At 33.4% G+C, this 16,224-nt stretch overlaps 1 long non-coding RNA gene across 1 annotated transcript in view; it reads left to right on the forward strand.

The window, feature by feature from the left end:
• LOC132059370 (uncharacterized) overlaps positions 1 to 16,224 on the forward strand; it is a 38,122-nt gene that overhangs the window by 21,499 nt on the left and 399 nt on the right. The window lies entirely within an intron of this gene.

Raw genomic sequence — 16,224 nt, forward strand, 5'->3', positions numbered from 1 at the left:
AGCTACACTGTGTAGCAGTGAACTGTGGAAGGTGTTGTTTGCAACGCCGCGACGATTCGCCTTGTAACGTCTATAACTCTCTACTCCGATGTCCTATCGATGAACGGTTTGTTGCATTACAAACTAGACTCGACGAGCTACATTTTTAGGCTTTGAAACGCCTTAAAACTCCAAATATACTAGGAGATATGCGCCTCCAAAGTTGACCAAAAATCTATCCAGCATTTCTCAAATGTTCGTCGAACTTATTTTCTTCAATTTATTCGATCTCTAAATATTTCGAAACTCTCCATACATGATATATGTAAACTATTATACTAATAATGGCCATGTTCTCGTGTCTCGAGATAGTCTCTCCCGACTACGACTTACGAGATTGATTCACCACTTTTTCTTCGACGGTTACGTACTTTCCATGGCTTGTGCCTTTCAAAACATCATGGGACGTCTCCGCCACTCCATTACTACGGTGAGGTACATGTCATACTCATGCTCTGAAAGTGCGGGGTGTAACATCCTCCCCCCCTTTAAAACATTCGTCCTCGAATGTTGAGGTAGAGTTCACTCCGAAATGGATGTCAATGTTTTACCCGTATTTGTCAGTGTTTACCTTGCTTACTTGCAGTCTTACTTGCTCGTTAAAATTGAACTTACCCGAATTATGTAATCTATTCTTCTTCTTTTGTATCCAAGATTACGCGTACTTGATCGTCGCCTTGTTCTTATTATGTTACGTACAATTTAACTCTCATGCTTTATCGCGTTTTGTCTCTTCGGCTTTCGTTGTTCACATTCTTGTATGCCCTTTTCATGCCGTGATTACTACATACTTTTATCTTCCTCTTTATTTAGAAATTGTTGTTCTCCTCAATCCTTCGTATTTTTCTTACGTTCCACAGATATCCCCAAGCCTTTATCTCCTTGGAGTTGACTTATTCTTATTCTTACTTCCTTAACATCACCTCAAAGATGATCACATATAGCATCCTTTGCTTTCTATAGTAGTTGAATTAATTCTTGCGATACTTTATCCTTCAACTAATTTAACACCGCAATGCGTCGCTTAATTTCTCTTTCCTTCAATTGGACTTCTGGTAGTTGGTTAACTAATGATAGTTCTTGTACTTATATCAAAACATCTCAAAACTCTTCTTTAGTAATTCATTTCCTTCAATTTACTCTTAAAGTTCCTGATCCTTAGTTCAGCTACTAAATTAGGGATGAATCCAAAAGTTTGTCGAAAAATAACCAAGATTCTTAATCATAGGCGGAATCTCGGATCTTTTCGTTTTGCTTTTAACGTAACCTTCATTTGTCCCTTTTCCAATAGGAGTCATCATATTGCTTGCTCACGAGGTTTCATTGTCACCGATGGATCTAATCAAATGTGATATCCTTTGATCATTTCCTTTGATTTCTCTTTTTCTTTTAACCTTTGCCGACTATCGCTTAATAAGTCTTTCCCATAGTTTGAGGCTATCGTCTGTCTTTTCGATTTGTCAATCCAGCGAACCTCTTAATTCCTTAAATGTTCATCTCTTTTAGTTATATTCTTGGATCCTTTTCTTGTGATCTTGTCGTCACCTACTTCCACGACTTCACCTTCCGTTGGCTTAGTTCCTTTATTTAACAGCCCTTTATTTCTCTGCTAATTGGCAACTTTCTTATCTAATCCATGAAATTACTTAACTAATCTCTAGTGATACTTTATATTATATATTCCATCTCCTTTCTAATGCTTTTGTCGTGCTTCGTAATTCCTAACCGTGTCATCATAGTTCCACCTATGGTATCTCCCAGATGGCTTGCAATAGTATTTTCCTTGCTAATGACTTATTAGTCTCATTAATTACTCTACTTCGGATTACTCATGATGCTTGATCTTGTTTCTTCAGGCAAAATAGATTCAGTTTGTAACGTCTATAACTCTCTACTCCAATGTCCTATCGACGAACGGTTTGTTGCATTACAAACTAGACTCGATCAAGTATTTTAGGCTTTTGAAACGCCTTAAAAACTCCAAATATACTAGGATCATTACGCGCCTCCAAAGTTAACCACAAATTGATTAAGATTTCTCAAATGTTCGTCGAACTTATTTTCTTGATTTATTCGATCTCTAAATATTTCGAAAACTCTCCATACATGATATCTGTAAGCTATTATACTAATAATGGCCATGTTCTCGTGTCTCGAGATAGTCTCTCCACTACGACTTACGAGATCGCAATTCACCCTTTTTCTTCGTTGTTACGTACTTTCCATGGCTTGTGCCTTTCAAAACATCATGGGACGTCTCCGCCACTCCATTACTACGGTGAGGTACATGTCATACTCATGCTCTGAAAGTGCGGGGTGTAACATTCACATCAATTCACTCTAATGATCATTGGATTTAGTGCATACTGACTTAGTAGATCATAGTAGATCATCTTTCCTGACTCAAAATTCCATCAAATTGATTAAGTATTATATATTGATCACTACATATCGTTGATTTCCTTTGTTTATCACTAAATATCATTGATTCCCTTTGTTGATCACTAAATATGGGTGAATCAAGTAGTATCTATTGCAACTACTGTAATATCTATTGCGGCAAGGGGTGTAGTATCCGTTGCAACAACCGTAGTATACCCATTTAGCAAGTGACATAGTTGTTGAACAAGTCCTTACTCTTGTTGGAGAAACACAACAAGTTACGCGGATTCTGTGACAAGTCACTCACTTGTTAGAAAAACCCCAACATGTAACTTAGTTGTTGCAAAGGCTGTCGGTTGTTGCAGCATTGTTTACTTGTTGAAAATCTTTTGGTTGGATAAAACCCAACAAGATACTAGTTGCTGCAACAAGTCCTGTTATTTGTTGGATTGGATAAAACACAACAAGTTACAGAGCTGTTGCAATAGATTCATTACTTGTTGAAAATTGTTCAGCAATTTATTAACAAGAATACACACATTTGTGTTTGAACACGATCAACATATCATATAAACCAAGTTCACAAACACCAAGAGCAGAAATTACCATTCTAAAAAAGAACAAAATCAAAATGTCATAAAGTTTCAACAAATAACTATTATTACAACATAGTGCAATTAACAACTATGGAGCATTTCGGTTTGGAAATGTTATTTTTTGTGCCAACTGTTTTGCATAAGGAGCATTTGTTTTTCCTCATTCGCAATGATTCCCCGATTCCACGCCTCCTCTTTGTCCGCCTTCTTCCGGGTTTGCTAGGAGCAATATATGGAGGAGGTATCTCTCTCTCTAATTCAAAACTTCTTTTTTTTTTTTTTTTTTGGGGGGGGGGGGGGGGGTGCAAAAAACAAAAAACAAAAACTTTTCAAAACTTTTTTGTAAAACAATTTTTTTGGGGTGGGTGGGTGGAGCAAAAAACCAAAGAAAAAAATTTCTTTTCAATTTTTTTTTTATGGGGGGAGGGGTGGGGTGGGGGTGGATGGGGGGGGGGGGGGGGAAAAAAAACCAAAAATAAAAACCTTTTTTAAAAAATAAAATTAATTTTTCTTGGGATATGGGAGTGAGGGAGGAGGGGGTGATGCAAAACCAAAAATAAAAACTTTTCAACTTTTTTTTTTTAAATAAAATTAATTTTTTTTTTGGAGGGTGGGGGTGGTTGGCGGGGTGGGTAGTGCGAAAAAACAAAAAAAAAAAGTTTAAAAATCTTTTTAAAAAAAAATATTTTTGTTGGTGGGGGGGGGGGGGGGAAAGAGAGGGCGTGGTGCGGGGCGGGGGGTGGGGGTGGTGCAAAAAAAACAAAAAAGAAAAACTTTTAAAAATATTTTTTTTGGTTTGGGAGGGGGGGGGTAGGGGTGGGATGTGGGAGCAAGGGAGGGCGTGGTGGGGGTGGTGCAAAAAAACTTTCAAAAATCTTTTTTTTTTTTTAAATATTTTTTTTGGTGGGGGGGGGGGAGGGAGGGGTTGGGCGGGGAGGGGTATGGTTGGGGGTTGGGGGCGGGGGGGTGGTGCAAAAAAACAAACTTTTCAAAATCTTTTTAAAAAAAACATTTTTTTGGTGGGGGGTGAGGGGCAAGGGCACGGGGCAGGGTGGGGGCTGGCGGCAGGGAAGGGGGTGGGAGCAGGGGGCAAAGTGTTAAAAATAAAACTTGAGGGCAAAGTGTTAAATATAAAGCTGAGGGTCAAAGTTTCAAAAACGAAACTGTTGGGCAAGTTCAAAACCTCTAAATCACTAATTAAAAATCACCACCTCTACTCAATAATTAAAACTTGAATCACCTCCCCTCAATTTTAAAACTTAAAGGTCACTTATAATTAAATTCCCCAAGAAAGAAACCAAGTACAATTGAAATAATTCCAAATTTAGTTACAACTCAGATAGCTTTTGGTATAATTTGTTATTGATGTGTTAGTCCCTCTTGGACAATTATATATATTAGATAGAAATAACTTTGTTTCTTATGTCAAGTGGTGCACGTGGTTTGCTGGGAAAAATATCAATACACGTGTCAACAGGCAAACAAGCTGAGTTTCATGTACAACTTAGATAACTTTAAGTACAATTTGGTGATGCTATGCTAGTACTCCTTAGCGATTTATATATAATAGAAACTACCGACACGTATTGTAATAAAACTTCCACAAATTAAGGGATCTGTTTCCATCCTTCAATCTATTCCTAAAATCTCTCATCATGAATCATAATAACTACTAACGTTTTATCTTTCTATATTTCCCACTCATTTAACGCCTAACCCCTCATCCCTTCGGAGACATCCGATAAAAAAAGAGAAAATTTCAAAAAAGTACAACTTAGAAAAGTATATTTCATTTATGTAGCCAAATCAAAAAATTACAATGTAGTAGCCATACAAAATATAGCCCAAATGCCTAAAACTTAGATCTGTTCAGCATATCTACATATCTCACCATCTCTGTCCAAAGTTCCCATATCTCCCATTTCACCTATGCTCATACCATTAGTCTGATGATATTTTTTCATTCCTAAATTAGATTGCTTTTTCATTTTCTTATTTTCCATACTTATTTGTTCTGAAATTCACCAAAAAGGAAAAAAATACTATTATTTGAACATAAGCAACTCATATACATTCTTATACACAATTATACACTAAAATATACATTATTATACACGTGTGTATATATACAATATACAATATTATACAGAGTCATACACAATTATACATACTTATATATAATTATACAAATTTATACACACGTTTATATAATGTTTAAACAGTTCATATATTGTATAAGTGTGTATAAGCATGTTTATACATACTTATACATGACTATACAAATTTATACACAGGTATATATATTGTTTAAACAATGTATCTACATTGTATAAGTGTGTATAAACATGGATTATACACATTTACACTAGAAAACACCTGTTATCCACAATTAAATCTCCATTTCAATACCAAATTCACCACACCCAAGAAGAAGATGAAGAAGAAGAAATACTTTCCATTTTAGATTCTGAAAGTTTATCGGAAATTTATTGACAAATCCGCCAACAAAAAAGGATTTTCCGATGATGTCACTCTTTTTCTCCTACCCCAGTGACGGATCTGGCCGGAAATTGTTCTCTCCGATGATGTTCTCGTTTCTTCCAGATCTGGCCTTTTCTCCGAAGCCAGCGATGGATCTGGCCGGAAACGTTTTCTCCTGCGATGTTCTCTTTCTTCCTAGATACGGCCGCGAGAATCGAGTGTGAAGATGAAATTTTTCTAAACTTGGATGTTTTGGAGAGGGAGAAGAGAAAAGGGGTGGAGAGAGAGAAATAAGCGTTGAGAATGAGAAAACTTTGGGCCTCTTCGTGTAAAAAATAAAATATGGGCTAAAACGGATAATAATTTTATACAAATAGACATACAATGTTATTTTCCCTTAAAAAAAAAAAAAGAGGCCTAACCCTGCCCCCGCTATAATATTTTACCAGAACTACTCTCAAGCTCTTCTCATGCTATTCCAAACTCCGCCATAATAACATAGAGTAAAAAAACTATATGTCTATCTAATATTCTAGAATATCCATTAAAATAATATATTTATCCACTTATATAATTAATTATACAAGGTATAATTTTATTTTACAAATATATTTATTCATATTGTGTATATATATACATGATTTATATCATTTATAACTATGTAATGTAATATGTATATATGTAGTATATGTATGGTATAAAAGTTGTATTCATCGTATAATTTTAAAATACTTTGCATATTCATGGTATCTTTTTAATATAAATCCATTCTTATGTTTGGTATAATTTATACTCCAGATAACCTCAAAATACTAAATTATACTCCAGATAACTTGAAAATACCAGTATTATACCATGTATTCATCTTTAATTTTGTTAACACTTAAATATAATTAATACTCACAATATTTTGTCTAATGTACACGAATAATTATAACGGTAATATTATGATTATAACATGTATATTTAATTATACCAATAATATTGTGAGTATAATAATATTTATTACTAATTATACCAATAATATTGTGGTATTAATTATATTAATGTATATTACTACTTATACCAGTAATATTATGAGTAATAATTAAAAAAAAAAAAGATGAAAAATGTATATATAATTAAAGAGAGAAGGTTAAAGGAAGAGAAAGAAATTAAAATTACCACTGTCAATAAAATAATCATCTGTGTTAGTAAAAATAATTCTTTAGAAGCTGAGAAAAAGATAACATCCACTGTCCATGAAATCAGGGACAAAGTTATTGGCATATTTAAGGTACTTAATTAACTTTTCGTTGGGTTGGGTGACGGAAATATCGGAGAGAAAGTAGTTTGTTTTACAATAGGACTCTTAGAGCAGTTTGGATCAGAAAATTTATTTGACTTAACTTATCTTATTTTTATTTTTTTAAGCCCATTTTTGAGTGTTTGGGTAACTGTCATATGTTAACCGCATGTACATGCTAAGGGTACGGAATTTAAGGCCAAATCATTTGTCTTAAAATAAAGCCTGAACATAAGATAAAAATAATTACTGTTTGTATCTAATTTTAACAAACTTATCTCTGGCGAACAAAAAAAATTAATTTAAGAAAAATTAATAAAATTCTATTTAAAATAATTTTTTAAATCCAAAACAGGCTCTTAGTTTGTTTTACAATAGGACTCTTAACTAGCTTGTCATATGTTAACTGCATGTGCATGCTAAGGGTACGTAAATTTAAACTATTAATAAGTGAAAGCCCTGAAGGGTATTACGATAATTTTACATTGTGCAACTGTTCTCTCCTCCTATAGACGTTTAATTCTGACAGACCCTTTATCTTCTTCTTTCCCACTGTAGCGCCTTATTCTCAATTCATTCTCAACTATAATTTGCTTTTTCTAATATCTTGCTCCCTCTCTCTTTCAGGTAAGTTGTCAGTTCTTTTTTCTATTTTCCTTCTGCTCAATTTTTGTTGTTTAACTTGTGATGTCTTCTTAGAACTACTTCTTTTTATCTTTTTAGTATTTTTTATGTGCTTGCTATTGGCATTCTTTTTGGTTTTCTCTTGGTACTTTTTAGTTTACTTTGTGCTTTTCCTCTGCTTTCTCAACCATGCATGTATTTCAGTCTTGTTTAAACAAAATTTTAGGGTCTAATTTTCTCTGACTTTCATGAAGTTGTTATCTGTGCTTACATGTGTTAGCTAGGGCTTTAAACAAATAGTACCAGTTAAGATTTCTGCTCTAATTTTATGTTGTATTTCGTACTGCAAATTTTGCTAATAATTGAGCAGAGTAGTTATTTGTTGTCGTAATACTATGCTGGAGTGAACATCCTCGTGAGCTTGACAAATCTCTTTGAATGAAATTACTGCGTCAATTAAAAAAGGCTTCATTCCTAACTTTACCAATATTTTATATTTGAATAGATTTTAAATAACAATGGAGTCTAATCTTTTATGTTGAAGCTTCAGTCAGTATTTTTTGGCAGGGTAACAATCTCCGGTTCTTCTTAAGCAATGTATTCACGCATTGGAATCCAAAATCCAAAATTTTCCCTAACTTTGTTTTTAGTCGGAAAGATTGTGCCTCTTTCTGTTCCATCTACTAAGTTGAATAACTGAAAAGAGAATTTGCAATTTTTTGAGGATAAGCATAGTTTTGGGCAGGGGTATATCGAAGAAAGCTCATCCTGAGTGTTCAATAGTTATGGAGAAAGATGAGGGAATAGGTATATAGGAGGGTCAGTTCTTCGGGGTTTCACAAGGAACTTGGTAGAGGCATGTCCCTATCCATGTTTGGTAGAGGTATTCACGTATTTTATATCACCATTAAGGCATGGTCACTTCAATTTGACTATCCTAGATTCATTTGGACATAGATCTTATGTGAATATACTAAGTTTTCTACAATTGCATGTTTATCTCTTCATATTCCCTCCTTAAGATGGCAACATGACTTAATCGTGTGCAAATGTCTATCTTTCAATTTTCAAAGTAAATATTCGGATTTGCCGTTATCCGACTCTTCTTCTTCCTCTGTCTTTGTTGTTTTATTTTTGGTGGATTTCATTGGTGAATTTTTGGTTTTTCTTGTTTTAGCCATATCTATGTTACAATATTCAAAGTTAACAGGTTTGATGTTCTCTGATATTGACTGTTCTCTATGCTGCATGTGTTAGCTCTATCTTGAGATAAATATACGATGTCAATTTATAATTCTTCATTTTTTATACTATATCTATTTAAAAATAAAGACTCTTATCATAACAAAACTGTCAAAATAAGAACCTCCCATAATCCTTCGCTTCTCTTTCAATTCCAGTAGCAGATTTATTGTGAGAAGAAAGAGTAGAAAAGTTCACAATATGAGGTATATGATAGATTACACCTGCTGGTTATGAAAATAGTAGGCTTGCTAAGTTTTTTATATCATTTGTTCATTTGTAAAAATGCGGGAGGTAAAGCGTGTACTGATAGACGCGTGGTCCGGCCCTTCCAGGACCGCGAATAGCAGAGGACAGTGCGTCGTCTTTTTTTTTTTGGTATTTGTTCTTTTAGCATTAGAAATTTTGGACCAATATCTTCACCACTTTTTGCTCCATGATTTAAATCGTCATCACCATGATTCTTGTATCTATCCTTGGAGTCGAATTAACAAACAAAACATGGAGAGATTACATCTTCTTTTACATTAGATTTCTGGTTAGTCTTAGTTCGATAAGTAGCATATTTGAGAATTTAACAAACCAAATATGGAGGGATTACATCTTCTTTTACATTAGATTTCTGGTTAGTCTTAGTTCGATAAGTAGCATATTTGAGAATTCATTCTCTTCTGAAGGTGAAAGTCAGTCCCAACATGCTCTGTTCTTTGCGGTTAGTTACAGCCTCTCGTTCCCTTTTTTTTTTTTTTTTGGCTGAACTGCATGCCATTGTGTTTCGGTGCATCAAATAGCATAAGGTAATTACGGGACATTAAATAGCAAAGGTAGAAAATTCAGATGAAAATAAACTTAACAATAGAATAAGAGGGGAACAAAAACTGATTAAATGGTGCATAAGCTTAAAAAGTCTTTAATACGATTTTGTTTAACTAAGTCGAAAGTTCAGCAGCTGATCTAAAAAGAAAGTGCTTGAGAACTGATACTTACTGGCTCTACTCCTTAGCCAATTATCCATCCATCGATTCAATTTGTGGCGATAACTTGTGGACATACTTGATTTTACTAATAACCAACAATACTAATCTGTTTTAATTTCTAGGCCTGGTTTATTTTTGTGAATAAAAAACAAATATTAACCTTTGCATTTACCACTTGATGGAATATTTATGTGTTCAAAGATTTAATTGAGATTTCTTTTCCGGCGTTTTTGACATCAACGACAATCGTAAATGAACTGATTCTCAAATATCCTAATTGATTCCATCACATGTGAATGAAAAACATTTATTTCTATATACAAACAATTGTTTTGCAGGAAATGAAGTAAGTCCCTACTGGAGCTTACTTTTGACTTTTGTTATGTAAATAGATATTCAAACGACCACTGTAACCATGAAACAAAGGTAATGAAAATTATACCTTGCCTTTATCTTTCCCCTGCATCTCCCTCAGGAATAATAAATAACTATAGTATTGCAAGTTTGAGCTAAGTAGAAATTTTATTTTAAATTTCTTTTCACTGCACCCATGCCAGTAATTAGAAATTATGCAATTCAAATGAGGCTCAAAAGAACAGTTTTACATCCAACAACATACTTTTGTTTTATTTCTGGTTTAACCTAAAATGGAACTTGTAAATGAGGCAGAATCAGTACTATAGTTGCTAGAGTCCCTGCATGTTTTGGAAGGGATATAATTTTGTCTTCTAATCATTTATTCCTCTGTACATATCTCCAGCACCTTCTTAGTGTTGTTATTTATATGTAATATCTTATGTGAAAAAACTTCCCTGTTTAGCTATTCAAATAGACCAATTTCCGCATTGGAATCAAGTGATGATTCAAGCTTTTTGAAAATAAAGTTAGTCACATTAAGTATGTGAAAAGAAATGTGCATTGGCTGGTGGTGATAATTTTATCCGAAGAATGTTACGATCAAGAAGTGAACCCTTTGTTTGGTCAAACTTCAATATCTCTCATTTCATGAAGTCTTTACCATTATCGGCCATGTTATGATTTCTATGTTATTCCATAAACTATTCATGACCAGGTACAAAACCAACTATTCTTGACTGTGCATTCCTGTTTCCCAGAATGACTGTACCATTTGGAAAATACTCAACTTTCAACAGGGATGCATCATGTTTTGTTCTGCGTGTAAATAGGTTTCCCAGAATGACTGTACCATTTGGAAAAATACTCAACATCCACAGTGGAAATTTCATAATCTTTAAAATCTTGTAGAACTTTGTTCCTCGGTGCTTGTTTATATGAAGTGTAAATATGCAGTGAACATTTATCAGTTTTCTAATATGCTTTTCATGTCAAGGTGCATCTTTGTTTTCAATTTATAATTAATATTAGTTGACGCTGATTCTACTCCGGTCACTACTATTTCTGGTTAAGTAGTAAATTACATTATCATTTCTCATTCCCACTCTACGTCAAATGTTTCTACCATATTTCCTTTTTTATGGAGGGTTCCCCTTTCCTGAATATTGCAATAGCTTTCAGAGAATAAAATGGTTTGTTCCATGCAGAAAGTTATTGTTTGCTGAAATTGAAGTTTGACAAATGTAGCTTTATCTGATAAACCTTTCCTGTGTAATCATGTAGCTTTGTTTGGTAAACCTTTTCAAAGATAGGTGATTCCTAGGAAGCCTGCTTTCGTTGATGTATCTGTGTATTATAAAAAGATTGATGTATCTTTGTAACTATTTATATTTTATATTCTGTAAGAGTTATAAAATGTAACCTCAATTTCTGTTTTTCAGGTTCATTAAATGTGTACCACAGTCGGCACGCTTCAAGGAAGAACAACGAAATAGACCAGATCATGCTACAAGGTAATAAACTAGCGGACATATTCTTAAAGTAAATAAATAACATTAGATACAACAAGTTCAGTACAATTCAATATTATTTGGGCTGGTTGTCTCTTTTGAACTAAACTGCAAATTAGATGTTTTAGATCATGTAAGATCAGAAGTGTTACTTTGATTATAGGTGTGTTGTGCTTAATTTCTTTGTTCAGCTCATTAGGTTCAACGTTTAAATAATGGTTAAGGCAATGAGTGTCAATTTGTAGCAGGAAAAAAAAAAAAAAAAGGAACTCTGTGCTTATTCTAGAGGTTTAAAGGCACTATTGAAGCAAGAGATGAACAATATTGGAAAAATAGTTAGCTACCAAACATTCTCAGTACTTGAAGATTTCGTTGTTTACTTCGATTGATTAAATCTGAAACTATTAGTCACTCCTTGCTGGATGTTTGTTGACTGAAAATTCTTGTGTGCTATTGAGGTAGTTGAGAGTTGAACTTATTTGCTAAGTGAATGAGTGTTACTTAACGATTTTGTGAACTGAATTGCATTTTTTAACAAGTATTTCAACACACTTTGATCTTTCTGAGAAGTTGCAAATGAGGTGAACCATTCAACTAGGTATAATTCTACTTTGAAAGGTGACGTTGAATATTAGAATTGAGGCTAAGTTTTATACCTATTTGAGTTGAAAATCCCACAATTTATGCTAAGCTCTGTCTGGAATTATTTCAGAATTGCCGCACGGCTCTTCGATTTCCTCCCTTTAAAACTTCCAAAAGAGATGGGCATCATGTACTTCTCCAGGATGACTACTGCCTTAAAAAATTTAGACCATCTAAATATTTTGTGAATGATTAGTAATACGAGCTTCAATGTTTGCTCAAACCACTGTGATTAGGGCATTTTACTCTTTTTGTATGCTTGGCCTTCTTTTTTTCAGGGAATGCCCAGATAAAACACTTGTTGCCAATTGTAGCTGGTAGAATCTAGATTTTATCCTCTTGTAGAGTCACTTTTGTCTTTCTAGCAAGCTCAACAATGTAATGGTAAACTTTGTTCCACAACAGAATGTACAGAGAATGAAGCATATTATGTTGATATTTAACTCAACGGTACTGCTTTCTTGATTTTTTACTCCTAAAAATTAAAACAAATTGGAAATTACCTTCCTGAAAGTCGAATCTCTTTTGCCCAATAATATTGCGAAATGGGCCATCTAGTATTAACATAAAATTGGAATTGTAGTCTTGATTCAACTTCAACAAATATAAAACGAAATCAAAAGGATTTTGCTTTTGGCATTTGTTGTGCAGAGAGTAAGTACTGTACAGTAGTGCTCCCCTGCGCCTTTACCTATAACGTAGGCTGCCAGGTGGCAAGTCTTAGGCTTACGTGGTAGACCGGATAAAGCGCGCCAAAAAGAAAAAAGCCCAAGTAATCCAGCAATTTGACAAATTTGGGCCCGTTTGGCCATGAGAATTTTCACTTTTTTTCTGAAAATGTTTTTTCATTTTTTTGCGTGGATTGTCCTTCTTTTGGGGTGGTCTTTAATTTTTGCCCCCCGAATTGATGGTTTTTAATATTTGCCTCTTGTAGGGAAGTTACGGATTCGGCTCGGGTTCGGTAAAAAAAAAAAAAAAAATCACAAGGCATAAGTTGGGATTCGCAATAAGTTGGACCCCAACTTATGCCTTAAGGCAAACTTTTATTTAAAATTAGGCCTTAAGACAAATTTCTGTCTTAAAATCTAATTTTTGCCCAAAGTTAAAGTTAGGCCTTAAGGCAGAAGTTCGCAAAATTTCAGCAAAATATTTTATTTTTTATTTTTACTTTTGTTTTTGCCTTAAGGTAGAGTTTAAAACTTAAGGCATAAGTTGGGGTCTACCTTATGCCCTGCGAATCCCAACTTATGCCTTACGAATTTTTTTAAAATTTTTAACTTAGCGGGTGTTCGAACCAGGAATCAAAGACGGACCTATGTCCAATTTTGTGGTGCTTCAGCACCCGTTAAATCCGAAGCAAATTAGGTATAGATATATAGAAAATATATGAAAATTGGGTATAAAAACACGAAAAGCACCCTGGAAACCAAAAACATAGATGGGTGCTTTGGTTTCCAGGCGAACTTTAAAGATTTGGGGGGCTGGGGAACCTGCGTTCGAACTTCCGCTTGGAATTTTAATTTATTAATTTAATGAGGCACCCACGACCTTAAATCTTGGGTCCGCACTGCATGAGGAACAGAACTTTAGCGAAGGGCAAAATTAAAGAACTGATTTGAGGGTAAAAATTAAAGACCAACTAAAGCAAATTGCTCAAAAATTTCACTTTATTTGAAAATGTTTTGTTTGGGGTAAAAATTAAAGACATCTTTGAAAAACGCTAAAAACCTTGTTTTCGCATTTTTTTTTTAAAAACTTTTTTCACTCTTATTACATTTAAATAACCAAAGATTTTTTTTACAAAAACTATAACCAAACACCACTCCATCTTCAACTCCAACTCAAAATTCCAAATAAAGTGAATAATTTTGGGTTTTCATGACCAAACGCCTACTTAAAATAAACTTTACTCCTTATGAAATTTGAGAAAGTAAAATGTCTTTTGACACATAAATTAATTTTATACGGAGTTTGCTTTTATTTACTACCTAATAATTAAATGAGTTTTTGTGATACTTATACATATCTTTTTATTTTCTTATTTCATACAAAAGAGTGGACTTTTTATAGTATAGTTGGTCCAAACTGATCTTGGCATTAAAGCTAAAATTGGGATGTTAAATTTAAGAAGTTTTCAAATAGGGAATTTTTTTTTTTTCTGGAATAGATTTAAAAAGGCGTCATATAAAATGAGATTAAAAAAAGTAGCAGAGTTTATTTGCAATACAGTGCAATGTCCGGTATTTAAATTATGCCGTCTTTTTTTTTTTTTTTAATTTATTTGAAGGATCAAGATACTTATATTAATATGAAGATAGGTACAGACTAATACTTGTCATTTGTCACATAGGGCGCTTTGATTACCTAAACTAGCAAGGAGACTACACACGTCTTCCTTTACATACTTTATCAAACACATGCTAGTGATGCAAGATAAAGTTGCGATCATCTTTTTCTACACTAGTATGAGCTTGCTCACATTGTCGGTTCTAAGCTTGAATAATGGAGAAGAGTTATGGTAGGTTGATCATCAGTGTAAAACTAACGAATTCATGATGATCAGTGAAGATTTATATAAGCGATTCCAACTTATCTGAGACTGAGGTTCCAACTCTATATCTCCAATCTCATTCAATTGACATTAATATTTACGTCTTCTTAAATCATTGTCTACTTTAAGTTTTTATTTCTCAGTTTAATATATATGTGGCCATGAAATCCATATTGTTATACGTTAAACACTCCATACATGTGTTTACATTTAACTTTGAATTGGTATAAAGGAAAGCATTGAAACTTAAATTGTTTATTATTTGTTGCGGTAGCATGTGGAGTTTTTCGTCTTTTTTCTTTTGGAATAAAATAGAAAATAAGTTGTCCAAGAAAATAATAAAAATATACATCGCATACAGTGACAATTATGTGTTTTTTTTCTTGATGAAAATAAATTCTTATTTTGCATGGAATAAAAAAAAAGTAGGCATATACGAGAAGTAATTTTTTCAATCTCGTAATTCCTTGGTATACTTTTTGCACCAGTAAGATTCTGAATTCAAAAAATCAAAAATTCAAAAAATCAAAAAGCAAATAGTCCCTCGGAATAAGACCATAAGTCAAACAACTAGTAATTATTACTACTCTTTCTTTAATTCAATTACCCAGCAATAATACGTGAATGTTTTAGAAGTAAAAGCCATTATCAGAGGAATGCAAGCTGCTCGACATCTTTTTTGTTCACAGTGAGCCACGAGTGCACTGAGATTTGCTGCTACGACCAAGGGCGGAGCTAGGTAGGCTCCAGGGGGTTCATCCGAACCTCCTCGGCGAAAAATTACACTATATATACAAGGTTAAAATTATTTTCTTATATGTATATAATAGATGATGAACCCCCTTGACTTCTTCAGTGTATATACTTCTTCATATTTTTGAACCCTCTAAGTGAAAATCTTGGCTCCGCCTCTGAGTCTACTACCCTGTTTGCTTTTATTAAAGGACAAGGTGCAAATATACCCCTCAACTTTGCAATTTAGAGCAAATATATTCTTCTTTAAAAAACAGGTATATGTATACCACATAAATATATCCTACAAAATTGTGCAAATATATCCCTACCGTTGCACAAATGGTGCAAATATACCCTTTTCGCTGACGGAATTATTTTTGTAAAAATCATTTAGCTTTTTTTTAATTAAATAAAATGCCACATGGCTTAAAAAAAAAAAAGTTTACCAATTTTTTTTTTTTTTGAGTAGACATTTTCTTCTAAAGCTACATGATAATTTTTTCCTGGTGGATCGGGTCTGATTCGTTAAAAAAATTATCTCCGTGACTTTAAAAAATTAAGTGTATTATTTTTTTTAAACCAAGCAAACCCGACCCACCAAAAAAAAATATATATGTGGCTTTAAAAAAATAGATTTACTTAAAACAATGGGTAGACTTTTTTTTTTAAAGTCACGTGCCATTTTTTAAATTAAAAAATAAGCTAAATGATTTTTACGAAAAGAACCCATAAGCGAAAAAGATATACTTGCATCATTTTATAATGCCAGGAGTATAAATACACCACTTTTTAAACAACAGGTATA

The sequence above is a fragment of the Lycium ferocissimum genome, chromosome 6, assembly GCF_029784015.1.
Source record: "Lycium ferocissimum isolate CSIRO_LF1 chromosome 6, AGI_CSIRO_Lferr_CH_V1, whole genome shotgun sequence".
Taxonomy (NCBI): domain Eukaryota; kingdom Viridiplantae; phylum Streptophyta; class Magnoliopsida; order Solanales; family Solanaceae; genus Lycium; species Lycium ferocissimum.